Source organism: Triticum urartu, chromosome 3A, assembly GCF_056163025.1.
Source record: "Triticum urartu cultivar PI428250 chromosome 3A, HENAU_Tu73, whole genome shotgun sequence".
NCBI classification, from domain to species: domain Eukaryota; kingdom Viridiplantae; phylum Streptophyta; class Magnoliopsida; order Poales; family Poaceae; genus Triticum; species Triticum urartu.
Window position 1 is genome coordinate 360851731 of NC_141875.1, and position 23366 is coordinate 360875096.

The window sequence follows — 23366 nt, forward strand, 5'->3', positions numbered from 1 at the left end:
AAGTAACATACCGATGACAAAGGGAACAACGTATGTTGTTATGCGGTCTGACCGATAAAGATCTTCGTAGAATATGTAGGAGCCAATATGAGCATCTAGGTTCCGCTGTTGGTTATTGACCGGAGACATGTCTCGGTCATGTCTACATTGTTCTCGAACCCGTAGGGTCCGCACGCTTAAGGTTTCGATGACAGTTATATTATGAGTTTATGAGTTTTGATGTACCGAAGTTAGTTCAGAGTCCCGGATGTGATCACGGACATGACGAGGAGTCTCGAAATGGTCGAGACATAAAAATTGATATATTGGACGGCTATATTTGGACACCGGAAGTGTTCCGGGTGATTTCGGAGAAAACCGGAGAGCCGGAGGGTTACCGGAACTGCCCCGGGAGAAGTAATGGGCCATATGGGCCTTAGTGGAGAGAGAGAGGGGCAGCCAAAGGTGGGCCGCGCGCCTCCTCCCCCCTGGTCCGAATTGGACTAGGAGAGGGGGGCGGCGCCCCCCCTTTTCCCTCTCCCTCCCCACTTCTTTCCCCCTCCTAGTAGGAGTCCTACTCCTACTAGGAGGAGGACTCCTCCTTGGCGCGCCTATAGGGCCGGCCGGCCTCCTCCCCTTGCTTCTTTATATACGGGGGCAGGGGGCACCCCTAGACACACAAGTTGATCCACGTGATCATATTCTCATCCGTGTGCGGTGCCCCCTTCCACCATAGTCCTCAATAATATTGTAGCGGTGCTTAGGCGAAGCCCTGCGACGGTAGTGCATCAAGATCGTCACCACGCCGTCGTGCTGACGGAACTCTTCCCCAACACTTTGCTGGATCGGAGTCCGGGGATCGTCATCGAGCTGAACGTGTGCTAGAACTCGGAGGTGCCGTAGTTTCGGTGCTTGATCGGTCGGGCCGTGGAGACGTACGACTACATCAACCAAACGCTTCCATTGCGATCTACAAGGGTACGTAGATCACACTCTCCCCCTCTCGTTGCTGTACATCACCATGATCTTGCGTGTGCGTAGGAAATTTTTTGAAATTACTACGAAACCCAACAAAAGACTGGCCTCGGCATTTCAGCAAAGCGTTCAAATTCTTCATCATCATTCTTTTTAGTTGACTTGGGTGGAAAAGGCATAGGTTTTTGAACCCACGGTTCTCTTTCTTTACTGTGTTTCCTAGCCAGAAAGTTATCATATCTTTTATTCTTAGGTTGTGGGTTATCAAGATCAACAGGTGGTTCTATCTCAACATTATTATCTAGTTCTTTATCATTGGTTGGTTGAGAGTCTTCATGAACCTCATCATTATCTTTTTCATTATCATTAGGTGAGTGTTCATTACCAGATTGAGTTTCAACATCTGAGATAGAAACTTCATTTTCATTATCAGGAGGTTTCTCTATTTCAGGTTCACTGGAAGTGTGCAAAGTCCTATCATTTTTATTTTTATTTTTCTTCCTAGAAGGACTAGGTGCACTAGTGTTAGCTCTTTGTGAATCTTGTTCAATTCTTTTTGGGTGTCCCTCAGGATAAAGTGGTTCCTGAGTCATTTTACCTCCTCTAGTTGCAACTCTAACAGCAAAGTCATGCCTATTATGATTCATTTCATCAAGCAATTCTCTTTGAGATTTACCAACTTGTTCTAGTCGAGTTTGAACCATATAAGCATGCTTTCCAACACCTCTAACATCATTTGATATTGTAAATAACAAATCACTCAAGCAAGCAATCATATCAGAATTATATTTCAATTATTTCATAACGTTTGCATTGAAGTGATCTTGTTTTCTAATGTAGTTTTCAAACTCATAAAGGCACTGACTAGGATGCATATTGTGAGGATTATCATTATCATTAAACTTCATAAGAGAATTTACCTCTACCACCTTAGGCATTGGTGGTGTATTAAGCCCATGTATTTCTTCAATAGGAGGTAAAAATTTAACATCCTCAGCTTTAATACCTTTTTCCTTCATATATTTCTTTGCCTCTTGCATATCATCGGGACTGAGATATAATATACCCCTCTTCTTCGGAGTGGGTTTAGGTGGTGGTTCATGAATAATCCAATCATCATAATTTTTCAATATGTTATTCAATAATTCTTCAGCTTGAGCAATAGTTCGTTCCCTGAAAACACAACGAGCACAACTATCTAGGAAGTCCCTAGAAGCATCGGTTAGTCCATTATAGAAGATATCAAGTATTTCATTTTTCTTAAGAGGATGATCAGGCAAAGCATTAAGAAACTGGCAAAGCCTCCCCCAAGCTTGTGGGAGACTCTCTTCTTTAGTTTGCACAAAGTTAAATATTTCCTGTAAGGCAGCTTGTTTCATATGAGCAGGAAAATATTTTTCAGAGAAGTAATAAACCATATCCCGGGGACTAACACAACCAGGAGCAAGAGTATTGTACCAAGCTTTAGCATCACCCTTTAATGAGAAAGGAAATAATTTGAGAATAAAGTAATAACGAGTTTTCTCATCATGAGTAAAAGGGTTGCTATGTCATTCAACTTAGTAAGATGTGCCACAACAGTTTCAGTTTCATAACCATGGAAAGGATCAGATTCAACCAGAGTAATTAGCTCTGGGTCGACAGAGAATTCATAATCCTTATCACCAATACATATAGGTAAAGTAGAAAATTTAGGATCACATTTCACACTAGCATTCAGAGATTTTTCTTTATACTTGTGTAGTAATTTCTCTAGATCATCTCTATCATTGCAAGCAAGAATATCTCTAGTTGCTTCTTCACTCATAACATAACCTTCCGGTATCTTAGACAATTCATATCTAGGAAGGCTAGTTCTAGCAGGTGTTTCAGGAGTTTTAGTTTCAAGCTCATCATCAGATTCAACAACATCATGTTGTATAACTCTAGCAATTTGTCTATCAAGAAATTCACCAAGTGGCCATCATCATTATCAAGCAAGGTACTAGCATCATCATAAGCATCATACATAGTAGAAGTAGCTTCATCAATAACTTGTGACATATCAGGATTAATAGCATGTGGTGGTGTTGCAAGCTTACTCATAATGGAAGGTGAATCTAAAGTAGAACTGGATGGCAGTTCCTTACCTCCCCTCGTCTTAGAGGGATAAATCTTAGTCTTTGGATCCTTTAGATTCTTCATAGTGATAATATGATAATAATCCCAAGTGACTCAACAAATATAGCTATGCTCCCCGGCAATGGCGTCAGAAAAAGGTCTTGATAACCCACAAGTATAGGGGATCGCAACAGTTTTCGAGGGTAGAGTATTCAACCCAAGTTTATAGATTCGACACAAGGGGAGCCAAAGAATATTTGAAGGTATTAGCAGCTGAGTTGTCAATTCAACCACACCTGGAGATTAATTATCTGCAACAATATGATTAGTAGCAAAATAGTTTGATAGTTTTGTTAGTAGTAGCAGCAACAATAGTAACAGTAACAGTGATAGCAGTAATTTTGTAGCAAGTGTAACAGTGATGATAGCGGTAGTAACTTAGCAGAAACAATATGGAAAAGTTCGTAGGCATTGGATCGGTGACTTGTTGGATGATATTCATCATGAGACAGTTATAACCTAGGGCGATACGGCACTAGCTCCAGTTCATCGATATAATGTAGGCATGTATTCCGTAAATAGTCATACGTGCTTTATTAAAAGAACTTGCATGACATCTTTTGTCCTACCCTCCCGTGGCAGCGGGGTCCATATTGGAAACTAAGGGATATTAAGGCCTCCTTTTAATAGAGAACCGGAACAAACCATTAACACATAGTGAATACATGAACTCCTCAAACTACGGTCATCATCGGGAGTGGGCCCGGTTGTTGTCACTCCGGGGTTGCCAGATCATAACCGTAGTAGGTGACTATAACTTGCAGGATCGGATCTAGAACATGGATATAATGATGAATTCATAAACGGTTCAGATCTGAAATCATGGCACCCGGGCCCAAAGTGACAAGCATTAAGCATGGCAAAGTCATAGCAATATCAATCTAAGAACATAGTGGATACTAGGGATCAGGCCCTAACAAAACTAACTCGATTACATGATGAATCTCATCCAACTCCTCACCAACCAGCGAGCCTACAAAGGAATTACTCACTCTCGGTGGGGAGCATCATGGAATTGGCGATGGAGAAGGGTTGGTGATGACGAAGAACGAAGACCCCCCTCTCCAGAGCCCCAAACGCACTCCAGATCTACCCTCCCGAGGAAGAACAGGGCTTGGCGGTGGCTCCATCTCTTGGATCGTGATAATTCTTTCTCCCTGGTTTTTTTGGAAATATGTGAATTTATAGTATCATCAGGGCCACCAGGTGGGTACAACCCACCTGGGCGTGCCAGGAGAGGGGGCGCGCCCTGGTGGGTTGTGCCCACCTAGGGGCCCCTCTCCGATGGGTCTTGGCTGCAGAAATTATTATTATTGGTATAAAAAATCCTCAAAAAGTTTCGTTCCATTCTGAGAACTTTTATTTCTGCACAAAACAACACCATGGTAGTTCTACTAAAAACAACGTCAGACCAGGGTTAGTTTCATTCAAATCATGCAAATTAGAGTCCAAAACAAGAGGAAAAGCGTGAGAAAAAGTAGATACGTTGGAGACGTATCATGTTGCTTCTAGTAGTTCTCTTGATTCCACTAATGATTCTCTTAGCCAAGTTACACTTGAGCAAGAAAATAGCTTATTGAAGGGAATTATAGAGAAAGGTGTTTACAAGAGCCTCGCCGGAAGTAAGCAATTTGAGGAGATTGTACGCAAGCAAGGAAGGCACCGGAAGAATCAAGGTGTTGGTTTTGAACGAAAGTTCAATGCCAATGGAGTTGAGTGGGAAGAAGATCAATACCCCAAGATGAAGTTTGTTCCTCAACAAGAGAAGTATGATCCTACTTCTTTCAAGGGGACACAAGCTCAAGATGATCTTTCACCACGAGACCACAAGCAAGAAGGCAAGGACAAGCTTCAAGAGGAAATTGATGCATTTGAAGAAGCTCTCAAGGCCTTGGTCAAGTGGGTTCCCAAGACCACATCAAGTTCTACTTCATCAAGTATGACTACAACTCCAAGGATTCCCATCAAGTTGATGTGGATCCCAAAGAAGAAGAACTAGAGAGTTCTTGAGGGTGACTCCGCCAACATACTTCACTCATATCATTTTGGAGAGAACAAGTGCAAACAACTTTCACATCTTGCACTAGTTCAAGGAGTCACAAACCCTCTTGTTGGTAACACAAGGGACAAGGTAACCTAATGCTTTCATGGGCATCATCTTGTGTGAACTTCACTCTATGTCTATGGATATCCTTGTTTGTTCCTTGTGAGACTAACCCGTGTAGGTATTGAAAGTGCAACTCACTCCAATTGACTGCTCTGAATGATCTACATCAACATTGAGCATCCATGTAGCGCCCAAGATGCGATTCTATTCCAATCACATGATGAACTCATGATTGGGGCACAACCGCATTTCGAGCGCATAGTAAGGTGGATATCATTACAACATACCATGTACTGAATAGATGAGAATACAAGATAAAGGCTTACACTCGCCACAAGTTACATCATTCATACAACAATTCATCAATACATAGCAATCATCATACAAAAGAGCAGGATCCGACTACGGATGAAACCAAAAAAAAGAACGACATCCACCCTGCTAATCCCAGGCTCCCCGACCTGGAACCTAATCCCTTGATCGAAGAAGGAGAACTCCAAACAAGCAAGCATCGCACTCGCGTCACACCATCGCATTACCTGTACCTGCAACTGTTGTTGTAGTAATCTGTGAGCCATGAGGACTCAACAATCCCATTACCATGGGTATCAGACTAGCAAAGCTTAATGGGTATGGAAAGCATAAGTGGTGGGGTTGCAGCAAGCGACTAAGCATTGTATGGTGGCTAACTTACGAGTACAAGAGTAAGATGAGAAGTTATGCAATGGTAGCAAACTAGTAATGATCAAGAAGTGATCTTGAACTACTTACGAGTGAAACATAACCCCACCATGTTCTCTTCCCGAACGTCGTCGAAAAGAGACTGTCACGGTTACGCACGCGGTTGGTGTATTTTTAATGAGTTTACTTCAAGTCCTCTACAACCGGATATTAACAAATTCCCATCTGTCACATAACCGTGGGCACGGCTCTCTAAAGTTTAAACCCTGCAGGGGTGTCCCAACTTAGCCCATGACGAGCTCATGATTCACGGAGACAATCCTCCATCTCGTGACCCTCCGATCAGACTCGGAATCCCGGTGCACAAGACATTTCGACAATGGTAAAACTAATCCAGCAAGACCTCCCGGCATGCCGACACCCTGATAGTAGCCGCGCGTATCTCATCTCAAGCCACGTTCGGATGAGCAGTCCGTACAACTAAAACCACTCCTCGAGTTTCCCCGTGGTGGTGCTGCAAGGGGCTCTAGTTTGGGACCAACACCATCAGCACTGGCCCCCTGTATGTAGAAAAGAATCCTCTGGTTCGCGACGCCCTATGCCAATTAATTATTAGGTTTGTGTATTATTATAACAAATGTTAAAACCAATGTTGGGCCTTGCTGGAAGAGTTTTATTCAAAGCGAACTGTCAAGAGGGGACCATAAACCCTCACCGTGTTAGGGACGCAAAATCAAGGAACATAACACCGGTATGATGGAAACTAGGGCAGCAAGAGTGGAACAAAACACCAGACATAAGGCCGAGCCTTCCACCCTTTACCAAGTATATATGTGCATTAATTAAATAAGATATATTGTGATATCCCATGATATCCATGTCCCAACATGGAATAACCTGCAACTGCACCTGCAACTAGCAACGCTAAAAGAGGGGCTGAGCAGAGCGGTAACATAGCCAAACAACGGTTTGCTAGGAAGGGTGAAAAGGTTAGAGGCTATCATGGCAATTTGGGAGGCTTGATAAACAAGTGGTAGGTAGCGTGACATAGCGATAGCATCGAGACAAACTAGCATAGCAAAGATAATAGTGAGATCCAAAGTAACGGTCATCTTGCCTGAAATCCCGCTAGGAAGAAGAACGAGTCCATGAAGAAGACGAGCCAACGTCGTCGAACGGATCCTCACAATCGCAACGTGACCGGAACTATCAAGAAGAAGCACAACCGGAAAGAAGCAAACAACATAGTAAACAACCATCACATAAGCATGGCATGATGCACAATCAAGTATGATGCATGTCCAGTTTAAAGAGGCATGGCATGGCAAAGTGCAACAAACAATACTACAAGTTAAGTGGAGCTCAATATGCAACAAGTTGCATATTGACGAAACACCACAACAACTATTTAGTTAACTCTCGTTTATGTACCCAACAATATTAAATGTTGTTAAACATGGCAAGAGGTGAAGCATAAGTAGACTACACATCTTAGGCAATTTAAAAGAGGCCGGAAATAACAAACAACAATTTCGGTAAATCCCCACATGTCATTTAGCAATTTAATGGAAACAAAAATTCTGAACATTTAAATATTGTTATCATGATGCGGATGACATGTACAGGTTTTATGCAATTTTTAAGAAAATGTTGACATGATCAAGATATGAACATTTGTCGCCATGACAGAATGAAAGGGTGCCACGGCGACGATAACGGGAATGGTCCAACGGCAACATTCTGATGATCCGGCAATTTGTGGAAATGTTGGTGCAAAAGAACAAGTGTGCGGAACATGCTAGAGATGGAGGGGTGATCATTTCAAAAAAAAGAGATGGAAGGGTGATCCCGGTTACCGGGTGTCCCACATGACGGTGGCAAGGAAACGAGTGACAACGTGCGACGAACAAGTCGGGCACGGTGCAAACGCGAGCAACTCATACAACACATGCATTCGTTCATGGGCGGTCGTCTCGATGTTATACCTTTGAAGCGTGCATTTTCAGAACGGGTCAAGTTCGGAGCAGTGTATAGGAAGTAGACGTTCCCGGGACAGTCGTAGTGGAAGTAGTCGTTCATGTTCGGGAAGCGGGTCTTCGACAACGGTCGTCGTACATGCTTCGAGGTCGTTGGTAGAGGTTCTCGCATGCTCCAGGGTCGTCGGTAGAGGTTCTCGCAGATGTTCGTAGATGTTCGAGTCATAGGTAGAGGTACTTGGTGAATCCCGAAACGGTCTTGGCGTCTTCGCGCGTAGGGATACTTGGCGTTTCCGTGTAGTCGAACTTGAGAGGCATTGACATCGTGGTACTTGGCATCATGGTGGTCTCGGCGTACTTGGCGAATCCAGGGGTGCACCGGTCCTTGGCGTGCAGAAGGCACTTGGAACGGAGAAACCATCGGGCTGCTGTTCGTTGGAAACGAGCTGAACTAGGGGAGGTCAAAGCAGCGACGGCGGCAGTAGAGTTAACCGGAGGGACAACTCAGGCAGGAGCTCCATAGCATGGGGAGGAGGCCAACAAAGATGCAACAGAGGATGGGCGCGGGCGTCGAACTACCCGTGGGCCACGGTGAGGTCGGGAAGGGGCGGAGGTGATGGCGTGGCAGGCGGCTGTCAAGGAGGAGTTGGGCAGAGCAGAACCAAGGCAGCAGCGGAGCTCTGAGCTCAGGTCCAGGGCGGTAGCTACGGGCCATGGAGCAAGATGGTGGTGGTGGACGCGCGCGTGTGGAGACGGGGCTAGAGAACAACAGGAGAGGAGGAGGGCGCGACGAAGGGGCGGCGCTTGGCGCTAAGGAGATGGAGTAGAGGAGGTCGGTAAGCGTGCTCCAGCGGCCTCGGTCACCGGCGGTGCCATGGCCGTGCGGGTCAGGCGAGCTCGCGGCAGGAGGCGCTCGGGTGTGGGGCTGAGCTTGGCGGCGGGGCTGGCGCTAGGAGACGGGGCGGCGTCGGGCGCGCAGGGCTCGGGGACGAGGCAGGAAGGGAAGGAGAGGTGTGTCGGGGTCCTGGAGACAAACACGAAAAGGAGGAGGGGGAATCGAGCGGAGGGAGACGAGGATCGGGCTCCTGGCGGCGCTGAAGGGGGCATCGAGGGAGAGAGCGAGTGGAGGGGGTCAGGGCTAGGTTTAGGTATCGGTGAGGTCGCGACTGGGCCTCGGTGCAAATGGGCCGGCCTGGTTGGAAGAATTGGGAGCCAGGAGAGATGGGTCGGCCTGCAGTGCCTGTGGATTTTTCTATTGTCTCAAAACAGGAAAGAAAAGAGGGGGGGAAATCTTGGAGGTCCAAATAATTACCGAAAGAGCTGGAAAAAAATAACAAATGGCCACTCTGAAATAATTCAAAGTTCCACAACTTGGATTGGGGTATCAAAGAAAGATCAAGGATTTGAAATATTTGGAAAAGGAAGGAACTTTAATTGCAAGCAGGTTGTCATTAGTTCCAAAAATGGAATATTTTAATATAGCTCCTTAATAATAGTAGGAGACTTGAGTATGTTTTAAAGAGAAATCACCATGTGCATTTCCCTCAATTTAAATGGATCAGAGATCCATGCAATTTATTTTAGCTGAGTTTTTTTTAAAAAAGGGTTGCAAGATGACATGATGCAAATATGAAATGCAACAAGCAAATAAACCACACGGCGAATCTCGGAATCCATGGAAGGCATCTGGAGCGCCGGTCTCGGGGCGTCACAATCCACATCTTTAACATCTACATGAAGTCATCATCGACTAAACCCAAGGTTAGTTCATCCCTCTTAGGGGGATATCACATCTAGGGGAAGCTTTACTCTAAGAATTGAGCTAAATCAACTCTAATGGTGTGAACACAACAATGCTTTATGTAAAAGTGGTAACCCCGCTTCTGCTTAAACGATGAGTATGGCCTATGATCAAATGTTCTCATTTGACTCCTAAGTCAATATACTCATATATAGATGACCTAGTCATCGCCAATTGCTTGATAGATGCTAGAGTGTTTGTGCATGCTTTGCCACATATTTCATTCTCCATTTTATTGTGTTAGCATGTTGATTGCATATTTTTCTCATTCGAGGACATCCATTTGATGCTTTATTTGTTTGGCTCTTGTTTCCTTTTGCCAAATGGATGGACAAGAATGCCTAAGAACTTCCTCTAGCTATCTATGCTTTTCTCGTCTCAAACTCTATTCATGCTACATCACAAAGTTTGATCAAGTCATATTCAAACCCTCTATGTGAGGAGCACTCGGAGTCACCGATTCGTCATAGACTTAAAACTTCCAAAACCTCTCGATGCATTTCGGTCTGACCGATTCATCCTTTTCAGTCATACCGAGTTCACTAAGTTGATCTAGGTTTTCAATCTCGGTGCAACCAATTAGAACTTTTCGCTCACACCGAGTTGCAGTAACCGCTTGCGATTCTGCATCTCGGTGCCACCGAGTTGTTCCACTCGGTCACACCGACAGGGTCAGGATATATATACCGACGGGTCAAAATTTGAAAATTTCTCTGAAACCTTTCACCCGCGCGTGTCCTGCTCTGTCGTCTCAGGTCTCTGGATCATCCTCTCGTCGCCAGCGACCTCCCGCCACCGGTGTCCGTCGCCATCAATGGAAATATGCTCTGCCGTTGTTGCCGTAGGGAGCTCATCACCGAACTAGGGTATGCGTTCAAATCTTTGTGCTGTTCTTAACTCTGATTCTTAGCACAAAGCAAATGCCATGTTTCTGCCCACGTATGAGATCATCCTGTCCAGCAAAAACAACCTTTAGACTAGATGTGATTCAAAAATTTAGGGTTAGGTTTCCGCCGAACTCATCTCGGACCGACCGAGTTGTGGAAATCGGTCCGAACGATTTGTCTTAGGCCATTCCACTTGCACTTTTCGGTCTGACCAAAACTTTCAAATCGGTGTGACCGAGTTCAACTCTCAATGAAACCCTAGCAATCTTGGAGCCACCGAACTGTGTCTCGGTCTGACCGATTTCACTAGTTTAGACTCCAAAAGTTGCTTCGATGTCACCGAGTTTACAAATCGGTAGCTCCGAAATGCTTTCTGTGGAAAACTAAAACTAAGTTTTTGACTCATTTATTTTGCAAAATCTCTGCACTTTGTGATGCTCATCCACTCTATCTCATCTATAACTATTCACAGGGTCAGCTGTCAGTTTGCTTTGCCAGAATGTCAGATCAGAGTGATAGCCAGAACAAGTCAGGAGATCATAGAATGATCAGAGGCCATTCCATAAACTTGCTGCGGTTGTTTGATGTGCCCCAAAAGTTCAAAGTGATGAGTTTGATTGTCGAGACAATCAAGAGGGCAGCTGTAGATCAGAAAAGGCCATGTGGGTATGCTCCACACATCCAAATGCTCATCAACTCCAAGATGGGCACATGCACATATCAATTGGACAAGGAACATCTTCCCTTGAGGCCTGAATTTGAGGACAATACAGTTGTCATGAATGTTGATGATCCAACATCTGTTGAGGCCCAAGAAAAGAGAGAGAGAAAGCTAAGGCTGAGAAAGCTGCAAAGATGCCTAGTGCTGAAGAAGCATCTCAAGTGTTTCTCAAATCTAAGCAAGATCAACTTGGATATCTAATTCGAGCCACCTTGAGGATTGAGAAGGGCTTGGCCACCCTGACTCAGAACCAAGAAAGCCTAGAGAGGATCATTGAAACTTAAATTTATGATCTTGACTTGAAGGTGATAGAGATGCAAACAACAGTTGAGCAGCTCCAAGAAGAAGCTGAGGAGAGGAAAGGGCAGGCTACCACAGATGCCTTTCAGAGAGTGCCAAGAGGGCAGAGATCTGTTGCAGTGCCAATAGCTGACACAAGAGCAACTACATCAGCACCTGCAGCCATAACATCAGTGCCACCTCCAGCTGCCACTCCACTAGCTCCAACCACTTCAACAGATGCATTCGCCCTTGGAGTCCTCTCAATGCCACCTCCCGAAGATCAAGCCTAGAGAGACGCATAGCACTATGCATTTTCAAGCTTTTTGGTAACTTGTTGCCAAAGGGGGAGAAAGTGTATAGATCATAGGCTTCGAGAGAGAGAGAGAGCTTTGCTTCTTTTTACCTTCTTTGCTATTTGGTTGATACTTATTTGTGTGCTTGCTTGAATTATACTCTCTATTTATGTGTGTGAGATACTTGTGTGATCATGTGTTCGATCATATCATACCTTAATGCTTATGCCTGAATGATGCAATTATTTATCTCTCATATATGATCATTCACTTTGCCTTGGTGATGAGTGCATATTTCATATTCTATCATTTTGAGCGCTCCACCAAGATGTATGTGACATGGAAGAGTAACCCATGATCCTAATCGATTGTGCATTTGCATTCAAAAGCAAATTTTAAATAATGCACAAATTTAGGGGGAGCTCTTGCTTATCACATACTTCTCAAAGCGACGATGTATTTCAATCTTATTATCATTTGTCAAAGCTTTGATCTATATGTTGTCATCAATTACCAAAAAGGGGGAGATTAAAAGTGCAACTATCCCTGGGTGGTTTTGGTAATTCCTAACAACATATAGCTCATTGAACTAATGCTCTTTCAAGATGATCATTTCAGAAAGTTCAATGATTGGTATGGCATGGACTAGGAATGTGGACCCCTCAAAATGCTAAGGACACATATTGGCAAAAAGCTCAAGACTCTACATTTTCATTTTAGTGATCCAAAATCACATTGAGTCCATAGGAAAGCCAATACTATTAAAAGGGGATGAGGTGTAGCTTAATGGCTTGCTTTGCGTTGGTTTTCCCTTGAAGAGGAAAGAGTGATGCAGCAAAGCAGCGTAAGTATTTCCCTCAGTTTTTGAGAACCAAGGTATCAATCCAGTAGGAGACCACGCGCGAGTCACCTCGTACCTACACAAACAAATAAGAACCTCGCAACCAACGCGATAAAGGGGTTGTCAATCCCTTCACGGCCACTTGCAAGAGTGAGATCTGATAGAGATGATAATAATAAGATAAATATTTTTGGTATTTTTATGATATATATTGAAAGTAAAGATTGCAAAATAAAATAGATTGGAAACTTGTATGATGGAAAATAGACCCGGGGCCATAGGTTTCACTAGTGGCTTCTCTCAAGATAGCATAAGTATTACGGTGGGTGAACAAATTACTGTCGAGCAATTGATTGAAAAGCGAATAATTATGAGAATATCTAGGTATGATCATGTATATAGGCATCACGTCCGTGACAAGTAGACCGACTCCTGCCTGCATCTACTACTATTACTCCACACATCAACCGCTATACAGCATGCATCTAGAGTATTAAGTTCATAAGAACAGAGTAACGCTTTAAGCAAGATGACATGATGTAGAGGGATAAACTCATGCAATATGATATAAACCCCATCTTTTTATCCTCGATGGCAACAATACAATACGTGTCGTTTCCCTTTGTCACTGGGATCGAGCACCGCAAGATTGAACCCAAAGCTAAGCACTTCTCCCATTGCAAGAAAGATCAATCTAGTAGGCCAAACCAAACTGATAATTCGAAGAGACTTGCAAAGATAACCAATCATACATAAAAGAATTCAGAGAAGATTCAAATATTGTTCATAGATAATCTTGATCATAAACCCAAAATTCATCTGATCTCGACAAACACACTGCAAAAGAATATTACATCGAATAGATCTCCAAGAGAATCGAGGAGAACTTTGTATTGAGATCCAAAGAGAGAGAAGAAGCCATCTAGCTAATAACTATGGACCCGAAGGTCTGAGGTAAACTACTCACACATCATCAGAGGGGCCATGGAGTTGATGTAGAGGCCCTCTGTGATCAATGCCCACTCCGGCGGAGCTCTGGAAAAGCACTCAAGATGGGATCTCTTTGGTACAGAAGGTTAAGGCGGTGGAAATAGGGTTTCGTGGTGCTCTTTGATGTTTTCAGGGTACGTAGGTATATATAGGAGGAAGAAGTAGGTCGGTGGAGCCACGAGGGGCCCACAAGGGTGGAGGGCGCGCACCCTGCTTCGTGGCCACCTCGTTGGTTGCTTGACGTCCACTCCAAGTCCTCTGGATCATGTTTGTCCCAAAAATCACGCTCCCGAAGGTTTCATTCCGTTTGGACTCCGTTTGATATTCTTTTTCTGCGAAACACTGAAATAGGCAAAAAAACAACAATTTGGGTTGGGCCTCCGGTTAATAGGTTAGTCCCAAAAATAATATAAAAGTGTAAAATAAAGCCCATTAACATCCAAAACAGATAATATAATAGCATGGAACAATCAAAATTTATAGATACGTTGGATACGTATCAGCATCCCCAAGCTTAATTCCTGCTCGTCCTCGAGTAGGTAAATGCTAAAAACAGAATTTTTGATGTGGAATGCTTCCTAACATATTTCTCAATGTATTTTTCTCTATTGTGGCATGAATGTTCAGATCCGAAAGATTCAAGATAAAAGTTTATTGTTGACATAAAAATAGTAATACTCCAAGTATGCTAATCAAGCAATTATGTCTTATCAAAATACCATAGCCAAAGAAAACTTATCCCTACAAAGTTATATAGTTTGGCCATGCTTCATTTTCGTCACACAAAATGCTCTCATCATGCACAACCCCGATGACAAGCCAAGCAATTGTTTCATACTTAGACTTTTCAAACTCTTTCAAATTTTACGCAATATATGAGCGCGAGCCATGGACATAGCACTATGGGTGGAATAGAATATGATGATTGAGGTTGTGTGAGAAGACAAAAGGGGGAAAGTCTCACATTGACACGGCTAATCAATGGGCTATGGAGATGCCCACCGATTGATGTCAATGGAAGGAATAGGGATTGCCATGCAACAGATGCACTAGAGCTATAAATATATGAAAGCTCATCAAAGAAATAAGTGAGTGTGCATCCAACTCGCTTGCTCATGAAAACCTAGGGCATTTTAGGAAGCCCATCATTGGAATATACAAGCCAAGTTCTATAATGAAAATTTTCCCACTAGTATATGAAAGTGACAAAATGAGAGACTCTAGATGTCATAAATGGACTAAATAGGCTAAATAAGAAGAAAAATGCCATTTTTGAGCTTACCTAGCTAATTATGCCATTTTGACCTAACTAAGCATATTATGAGATATAACTTAGAGCTTACTTCATTTTGGAGAAGAAGAAGAAGAAAACTAGAAGAAGACTAGAAGAAGAAGAAGAAGCTTCTAGTCTTCTTCTTCTTCTTCTCCAAAATGAAGTTAGCTCTAAGTTATGCTTAGTTAGGTCAGAAATGGCATAATTAGCTAGGTAAGCTCAAAATGGAATTTTTCTTCTTATTTAGCCTATTTAGTCCAGTTATGACATAATTTAGCCTATTTAGTCCACAAATGACATAATAAGATGAAGAAAATCAAGGAAGAGGAGGAAAAGAAGGAATAGGAAGAAAAGAAGAAGAAGAAGAAGAAGAAGAAGAAGAAGAAGTAGAAGAAGAAGAAGAAGAAGAAGAAGAAGAAGTAGAAGAAGAAGAAGAAGAAGAAGAAGAAGAAGAGGAAGAAGAAGTTTTCTTCTTCTTCTTATAGTTTTCTTCTTCTTCTCCAAAATGAAGTAAGCTCTAAGTTATATCTCATAATATGCTTAGTTAGGTCAAAATGGCATAATTAGCTAGGTAAGCTCAAAATGACATTTTTCTTCTTATTTAGCCTATTTAGTCCATTTATGACATAATTTAGCCTACTTAGTCCACAAATGACATAATAAGATGAAGAAAATCCAGGAAGAGGAAGAAAAGAAGGAATAGGAAGAAAATAAGAAGAAGAAAAAGAAGAAGAAAAAGAAGAAGAAAAGAAGAAGAAGTTCTTCTTCTCCAAAATGAAGTTAGCTCTAAGTTATATCAAAAATGGCATAATATGCTTAGTTCACTCAAAAAATGGCACAATTAGCTAGGTTAGCTCCATTTTACCTAAGTATGCTTACTTCTTCTTCTTCATTTTCTTCTTCTTCTTCTAATTCTAGTCTTCTTCTTCTAACTTTCTTGTTTCCCATTTTGCAGATTTTATTCACTATATGGAAGCTTGCATGGATGGAGTTCTTGTTTCCCTTTTCTTTTTTTTTGTTTGTATCGATAAAAAATGTGGAACTTTGTTATATGGATGCATGCATGGAACAATGTGTTGGATGAACATTGTGATGTTACTGTAATATGTATGGATGGAACTCTGTTTCTTATTATGTATGTATGTTGTCATGGATGGAGCTATGTGTTGGATACATCATATGTCTGCTGTGCATGTGAAATATATATATATATATATGTATGTATGTATATCTGTGTGTGAATTCCTGTGAAATTAAATGGATACAAATAAAAACAGGGGTATGTAGCCTCTTTGTCGTCTGCTAGCAGACAGCGAAGCTCTTTGTCGTCTGCTAGCGGATGGCAAAGAGGACACGTGGCAGCTACCTGTAAAACCTGGGAAACACTGGCTGCCTATTTGGTCACTTTGCCGTCTACTGGCAGACGTCAAAGATTCAAATCACTTTGCCGTCCACTGGCAGACGACATAACTGGCCACGTGGCAGCTCCCTAGTATTGCCTAGCTGAGCTCTTTGTCATCTGTCAGTGGATGCCAAAGAGCTTTGACTCTTTGTCGTCCGCTGGCTGACGGCAAAGAGTGCCGTTAACCCCCTAACGGCACTCACGCCACCGCACTACCGTCCGTTGTCGTTGCCGTCTGCTGGCCTCGGATGGCGGACGGGAAAATCCTTTGCCGTCCGTTTCCAGGAAGCAGACGGCAAAGAAGGCCTTTGCTGGCACGTGTTCAGATGGACAGTTTTCCGTCTGCTGGCGGACGGCAAAAACGTTTGCCGTCCGTGATCCATGCCTTCGCCGTCCGCCATGGCAGACGACAAAGAAGCTGATTCCAGTAGTGTATACACATATTTTAGTCACTGTTGTTTACGTTACTAAGTGGGTAGAAGCTATTCCAACTAGTAGTGCTGGTCATAACACCTCTATTAAGATGCTTAAAGAAGTTATTTCCCTGATGTTTGGAGTCCCTAGATATTTAATGACTGATGGTGGTTCACATTTTATTCATGGTGCCTTTGATAAAATGCTTGCTAAGTATGATGTTAATCATAGAATTGCATCTCCATATCACCCACAGTCTAGTGGTCAAGTAGAATTGAGTAACAGAGAGCTCAAATTAAATTTGCAAAAGAATGTTAATAGATCTAGAAAGAATTGGTCCAAGAAACTTGATGATGCATTATGGGCCTATAGAACTGCATATAAAAATCCTATGGGTATGTCTCCGTATAAACTGGTTTATGGTAAAGCATGCCACTTACCTCTTGAATTAAAACATAAGGCATATTGGGCTATTAAAGAGCTCAACTATGACTTCAAACTTGCTGGTGAGAAGAGGCTTTTTGACATTAGCTCACTTGATGAATGGAGAACCCAGGCTTATGAAAATGCCAAGCTATTTAAAGAAAAATTTAAAACATGGCATGATAAAAGGATACAAAAGCGCGAGTTCAACGTAGGTGATTATGTATTTCTATACAACTCTCGTCTAAGATTTTTTGTAGGCAAACTCCTCTCTAAATGGGAAGGTCCTTACGTTATCGAGGAGGTCTATCGTTCCGGTGCCATAAAAATCAACAACTTCGAAGGCACAAATCCGAGGGTGGTGAACGATCAAAGAATCAAACATTATATCTCAGGTAATCCCATAAATGTTGAAACCAATATTATTGAAACCATAACCCCGGAGGAATACATAAGGGACACTTTCCAGAATGTTTCAGACTCCGAAAAGGAATAGGTATGTGGTACGGTAAGTAAACCGACTCCAAAACAGTTCTAATGGCAATATTTCTCCATTTTGGAATATTTAAGAAAATAGGGAAATAAGAAGCAGACTGGAAAGGACACGAGGCTTCCACGAGGGTGGAGGGCACACCCTACCCCCCTGGGCGCGCGCCCCTGCCTCGTGGGCTCCCCGTGCGCTCTCCGGACTCCGTTTTCTTGCATGATACTTCTTTTGGTCGGTAAAAATTCATTATATAATCTCCCGAAAGTTTTGACCACTGTATCACGCAAATATCTCTTATCTTTGTTTTGAGCTGTTTTTCTGACAGATCTAGGTCATCATGTCGTCTTCAAGTGCCCCCAAGGACAAGTTCTTCGAGAAGGTAATCAACCCCTACCTCGCAGAGGTGCTGCAACACCCTCAAACCATTGAGATGCGTGAGGGGTTGTTGCACATCCGCGATGTTGAGGGACCAAGGAGGACCGGAAGCACGGAGGCAAGGCTCGAGGCATTGGAGCAACAAGTTTTCAAGTGTCAGGAGATGGTGGAGCGTGGAGTCGACTCCAATCACATTATGATCACGGAGTTCACCAACAACCACAAGCTGGACGTCAAGGACATTGGGGATGTTGGGGAACGTTGCAGAAAACAAAAATTTTCCTACGGTTTCACCAAGATCCATCTAGGAGTTCATCTAGCAACGAGTGATTAGATGCATCTACGTACCTTGTAGATCGCGAGCGGAAGCGTTCAAAGAACGGGGATGATGTAGTCGAACACGACGTGATCCAAATCACCGATGATCTTAGCACCGAACGGACGATGCCTCCGCGTTCAACACACGTACGGAACGGATGACGTCTCCTCCTTTCTTGATCCAGCAAGGGGGGAAGAGAGGTTGATGAAGATCCAGCAGCACGACGGCATGGTGGTGGATGCAGGGCGTCACAGTAGCAGGGCTTCGCCTATACTACGAGAGAGAGACGTAACGGGGAGAGAAGGAGCACCAAAGGCTGAGGAGGTATGAAATCCCTCCTCTCCCCCACTATATATAGGAGGGCCAAGGGGGGGTGGTGCGCAGCCTAGGAGATCCAATCTCCTAGGTGCGGCGGCCAGGGGAGGGTTTCCCTCCCCCCCAAGGCACCTCGGGGTGCCTTCCACCACTTGGACTCCTCCTTGGTGGAAACCCTAGGCGCATGGGCCTAGTAGGGCTGGTGCCCTTGGCCCATGTAGGCCAAGGCGCACCCCTACAGCCCATGTGGCCCCCTGGGACAGGTGCCCCCCCGGTGGGCCCACGGGACCCCTCCGGTGGTCCCGGTACAATACCGATAACCCCGAAACTTGTCCCGATGGCCGAAACAGCACTTCCTATATATAATTCTTTACCTCCGGACCATTCCAGAACTCCTCGTGACGTCCGGGATCTCATCCGGGACTCCGAACAACATTCGGGTTACTGCATATACATATCTTCACAACCCTAGCGTCACCGAACCTTAAGTGTGTAGACCCTACGGGTTCGGGAGACAAGCAGACATGACCGAGACGACTCTCCGGTCAATAACCAACAGCGGGATCTGGATACCCATGATGGCTCCCACATGCTCCACGATGATCTCATCGGATGAACCACGATGTCGAGGATTAATCAACCCCGTATACAATTCCCTTTGTCAATCGGTATGTTACTTGCCCGAGACTCGATCGTCGGTATCCCAATACCTTGTTCAATCTCGTTACCGGCAAGTCACTTTACTCGTACCGTAATGCATGATCCCTTGATCAACCACTTGGTCACCTTGAGCTCATAATGATGATGCATTACCGAGTGGGCCCAGTGATACCTCTCCGTTTATATGGAGTGACAAATCCCAGTCTCGATCCGTGTCAACCCAACAGACACTTTCGGAGATACCTGTAATGCACCTTTATAGTCACCCAGTTATGTTGTGACGTTTGATACACCCAAAGCACTCCTACGGTATCCGGGAGTTACACGATCTCATGGTCAAAGGAAAAGATACTTGACATTGGAAAAGTTCTAGCAAACGAACTACACGATCTTTATGCTATGCTTAGGATTGGGTCTTGTCCATCACATCATTCTCCTAATGATGTGATCCCGTTATCAATGACATCCAATGTCCATAGCCAGGAAACCATGACTATCTGTTGATCAACGAGCTAGTCAACTAGAGGCTTACTAGGGACATATTATGGTCTATGTATTCACACGTGTATTACGATTTTCGGATAATACAGTTATAGCATGAATAAAGACAATTATCATGAACAAAGAAATATAATAATAATGCTTTTATTATTGCCTCTAGGGCATATTTCCAACAGTCTCCCACTTGCACTAGAGTCAATAATCCAGTTACATTGTGATGAATCGAACACCCATGGAATTCTGGTGTTGATCATGTTTTGCCCTAGGGAGAGGTTTAGTCAACGGATCTGCTATATTCAGGTCCGTATGTACTTTACAAATCTCTATGTCTCCATTTTAAACATTTTCACGAATGGAGTTGAAGCGACGCTTGATGTGCCTTGTCTTCTTGTGAAACCTGGGCTCCTTGGCAAGTGCAATAGCTCCAGTGTTGTCAGAAAAGAGTTTGATTGGCCCCGACGCATTGGGTATGACTCCTAGGTCGGTGATGAACTCCTTCACCCATATTGCTTCATGTGCTGCCTCCGAGGCTGCCATGTACTCCGCTTCACATGTAGATCCCGCCACGACGCTCTGTTTGCAGCTGCACCAGCTCACTGCTCCACCATTCAACATATACACGTATCCGGTTTGTGACTTAGATTCATCCAGATCTGTGTCGAATCTAGCGTCGATGTAACCCTTTACGACGAGCTCTTCGTCACCTCCATAAACGAGAAACATTTCCTTAGTCCTTTTCAGGTACTTCAGGATATTCTTGACCGCTGTCCAGTGTTCCTTGCCGGGATTACTTTGGTACCTTCCTACCAAACTTACGACAAGGTTTACATCAGGTCTGGTACACAGCATGGCATACATAATAGAACCTATGGCTGAGGCATAGGGGATGATACTCATCTCTTCTATCTCTTCTACCGTGGTCGGGCATTGAGCTGAGCTCAATCTCACACCTTGCAAAACAGGCAAGAACCCTTTCTTGGACTGATCCATTTTGAACTTCTTCAAAATCTTATCAAGGTATGTGCTTTGTGAAAGACCTATGAGGCGTCTTGATCTATCCCTATAGATCTTGATGCCTAATATATAAGCAGCTTCTCCAAGGTCCTTCATTGAAAAACTCTTATTCAAGTAGGCCTTGATGCTGTCCAAGAGTTCTATATCATTTCCCATCAAAAGTATGTCATCTACATATAGTATGAGAAATGCTACAGAGCTCCCACTCACTTTCTTGTAAACGCAGGCTTCTCCATAAGTCTGCGTAAACCCAAACGCTTTGATCATCTCATCAAAGCGAATGTTCCAACTCCGAGATGCTTGCACCAGCCCATAAATCGAGCGTTGGAGCTTGCACACCTTGTCAGCATTCTTAGGATCGACAAAACCTTCCGGCTGCATCATATACAACCTTCCTTAAGGAAACCATTAAGGAATGCCATTTTGACGTCCATTTGCCATATCTCATAATCGTAGAATGCGGCAATCGCTAACATGATTCGGACAGACTTTAGCTTCGCTACCGGTGAGAAAGTCTCATCGTAGTCAATTCCTTGAACTTGTCGATAACCCTTAGCGACAAGCCGAGCTTTATAGATGGTCACATTACCATCTGCGTCTGTCTTCTTCTTGAAGATCCATTTATTTTCTATGGCTCGCCGTTCAACGGGCAAGTCAGTCAAAGTCCATACTTCGTTTTCATACATGGATCTTATCTCGGATTTCATGGCTTCTAGCCATTTGTCGGAATCCGGGCCTGCCATCGCTTCTTCATAGTTCGAAGGTTCACTGTTGTCTAACAACATGATTTCCAAGACAGGGTTGCCGTACCACTCTGGTGCGGAACGTGTCCTTGTGGACCTTCGAATTTCAGTAGGAGCTTGATCAGAAGTATCTTGATCATCATCAATAACTTCCTCTCTAGTCGGTGCAGGCGCCTCAGGAACATTTTCTTGAGTTGCGCCATTTTCCGGTTCAAGAGGTAATACTTCATCAAGTTCTACTTTCCTCCCACTTACTTCTTTCGAGAGAAACTCTTTCTCCAGAAAGGATCCATTCTTGGCAACATAGATCTTGCCTTCGGATCTGAGGTAGAAGATATACCCAATGGTTTCTTTAGGGTATCCTATGAAGACGCATTTTTCCGATTTGGGTTCGAGCTTTTCAGGTTGAAGTTTCCTGACATAAGCATCGCATCCCCAAACTTTTAGAAACGACAGCTTAGGTTTCTTCCCAAACCATAATTCAAACGGTGTCGTCTCAACGGATTTCGACGGAGCCCTATTTAAAGTGAATGCGGCAGTCTCTAAAGCATATCCCCAAAAAGATAGCGGTAAATCGGTAAGAGACATCATAGATCGCACCATATCTAATAGAGTGCGATTACGACGTTCGGACACACCATTACGCTGAGGTGTTCCAGGCGGCGTGAGTTGTGAAACTATTCCACATTTTCTTAAGTGTGTGCCAAATTCGTGACTCAAGTATTCTCCTCCACGATCTGATCGTAGAAACTTGATTTTCCTGTCACGTTGATTCTCAACTTCACTCTGAAATTCCTTGAACTTTTCAAAGGTTTCAGACTTGTGTTTCATTAAGTAGACATACCCATATCTACTTAAGTCATCAGTGAGGGTGAGAACATAATGATAGCCACCGCGAGCCTCAACACTCATTGGACCGCACACATCAGTATGTATGATTTCCAATAAGTTGGTTGCTCGCTCCATTGTTCCTGAGAACGGAGTCTTGGTCATTTTACCCATGAGGCATGGTTCGCACGTGTCAAATGATTCATAATCAAGAGACTCTAAAAGTCCATCTGCATGGAGCTTCTTCATGCGTTTGACACCTATGTGACCAAGGCGGCAGTGCCACAAGTATGTGGGACTATCGTTATCAACTTTACATCTTTTGGTATTCACACTATGAATATGTGTAATATTACGTTCGAGATTCATTAAGAATAAACCATTGACCATCGGAGCATGACCATAAAACATATCTCTCATATAAATAGAACAACCATTATTCTCATATTTAAATGAGTAGCCATCTCGTATTAAACGAGATCCCGATACAATGTTCATGCTCAAACTTGGCACGAAATAACAATTATTGAGGTTTATAACTAATCCCGTAGGTAAATGTAGAGGTAGCGTGCCGACGGCGATCACATCGACCTTGGAACCATTCCCGACGCGCATCGTCACCTCGTCCTTTGCCAGTCTCTGTTTATTCTGTAGCTCTTGCTGTGAGTTACAAATATGAGCAACGGCACCGGTATCAAATACCCAGGAGTTACTTCGAGTACTGGTAAGGTACACATCAATTACATGTATATCACATATACCTTTTGTTTTGCCGGCCTTCTTGTCCGCTAAGTATTTGGGGCAGTTCCGCTTCCAGTGACCTTTCCCTTTGCAATAAAAGCACTCCGTCTCAGGCTTGGGTCCATACTTTGACTTCTTCTTCCCAGCAGCTTGCTTGCCGGGCGCGGCAACTTCCTTG

General features: G+C 43.6%; 1 long non-coding RNA gene across 1 annotated transcript; it reads right to left on the reverse strand.

Moving 5' to 3' along the window:
* Window positions 1-5322: 5322 nt before the first annotated feature.
* On the reverse strand, window positions 5323-8974 carry LOC147979705 (uncharacterized). Its single transcript, XR_015618958.1, has 3 exons — window positions 7888-8974; window positions 7020-7108; window positions 5323-5772 (listed from the first exon to the last, which is right to left on the reverse strand). It is a non-coding gene; the product is annotated as an uncharacterized LOC147979705 (long non-coding RNA).
* Between the last annotated feature and the right edge of the window lie 14392 nt (window positions 8975-23366).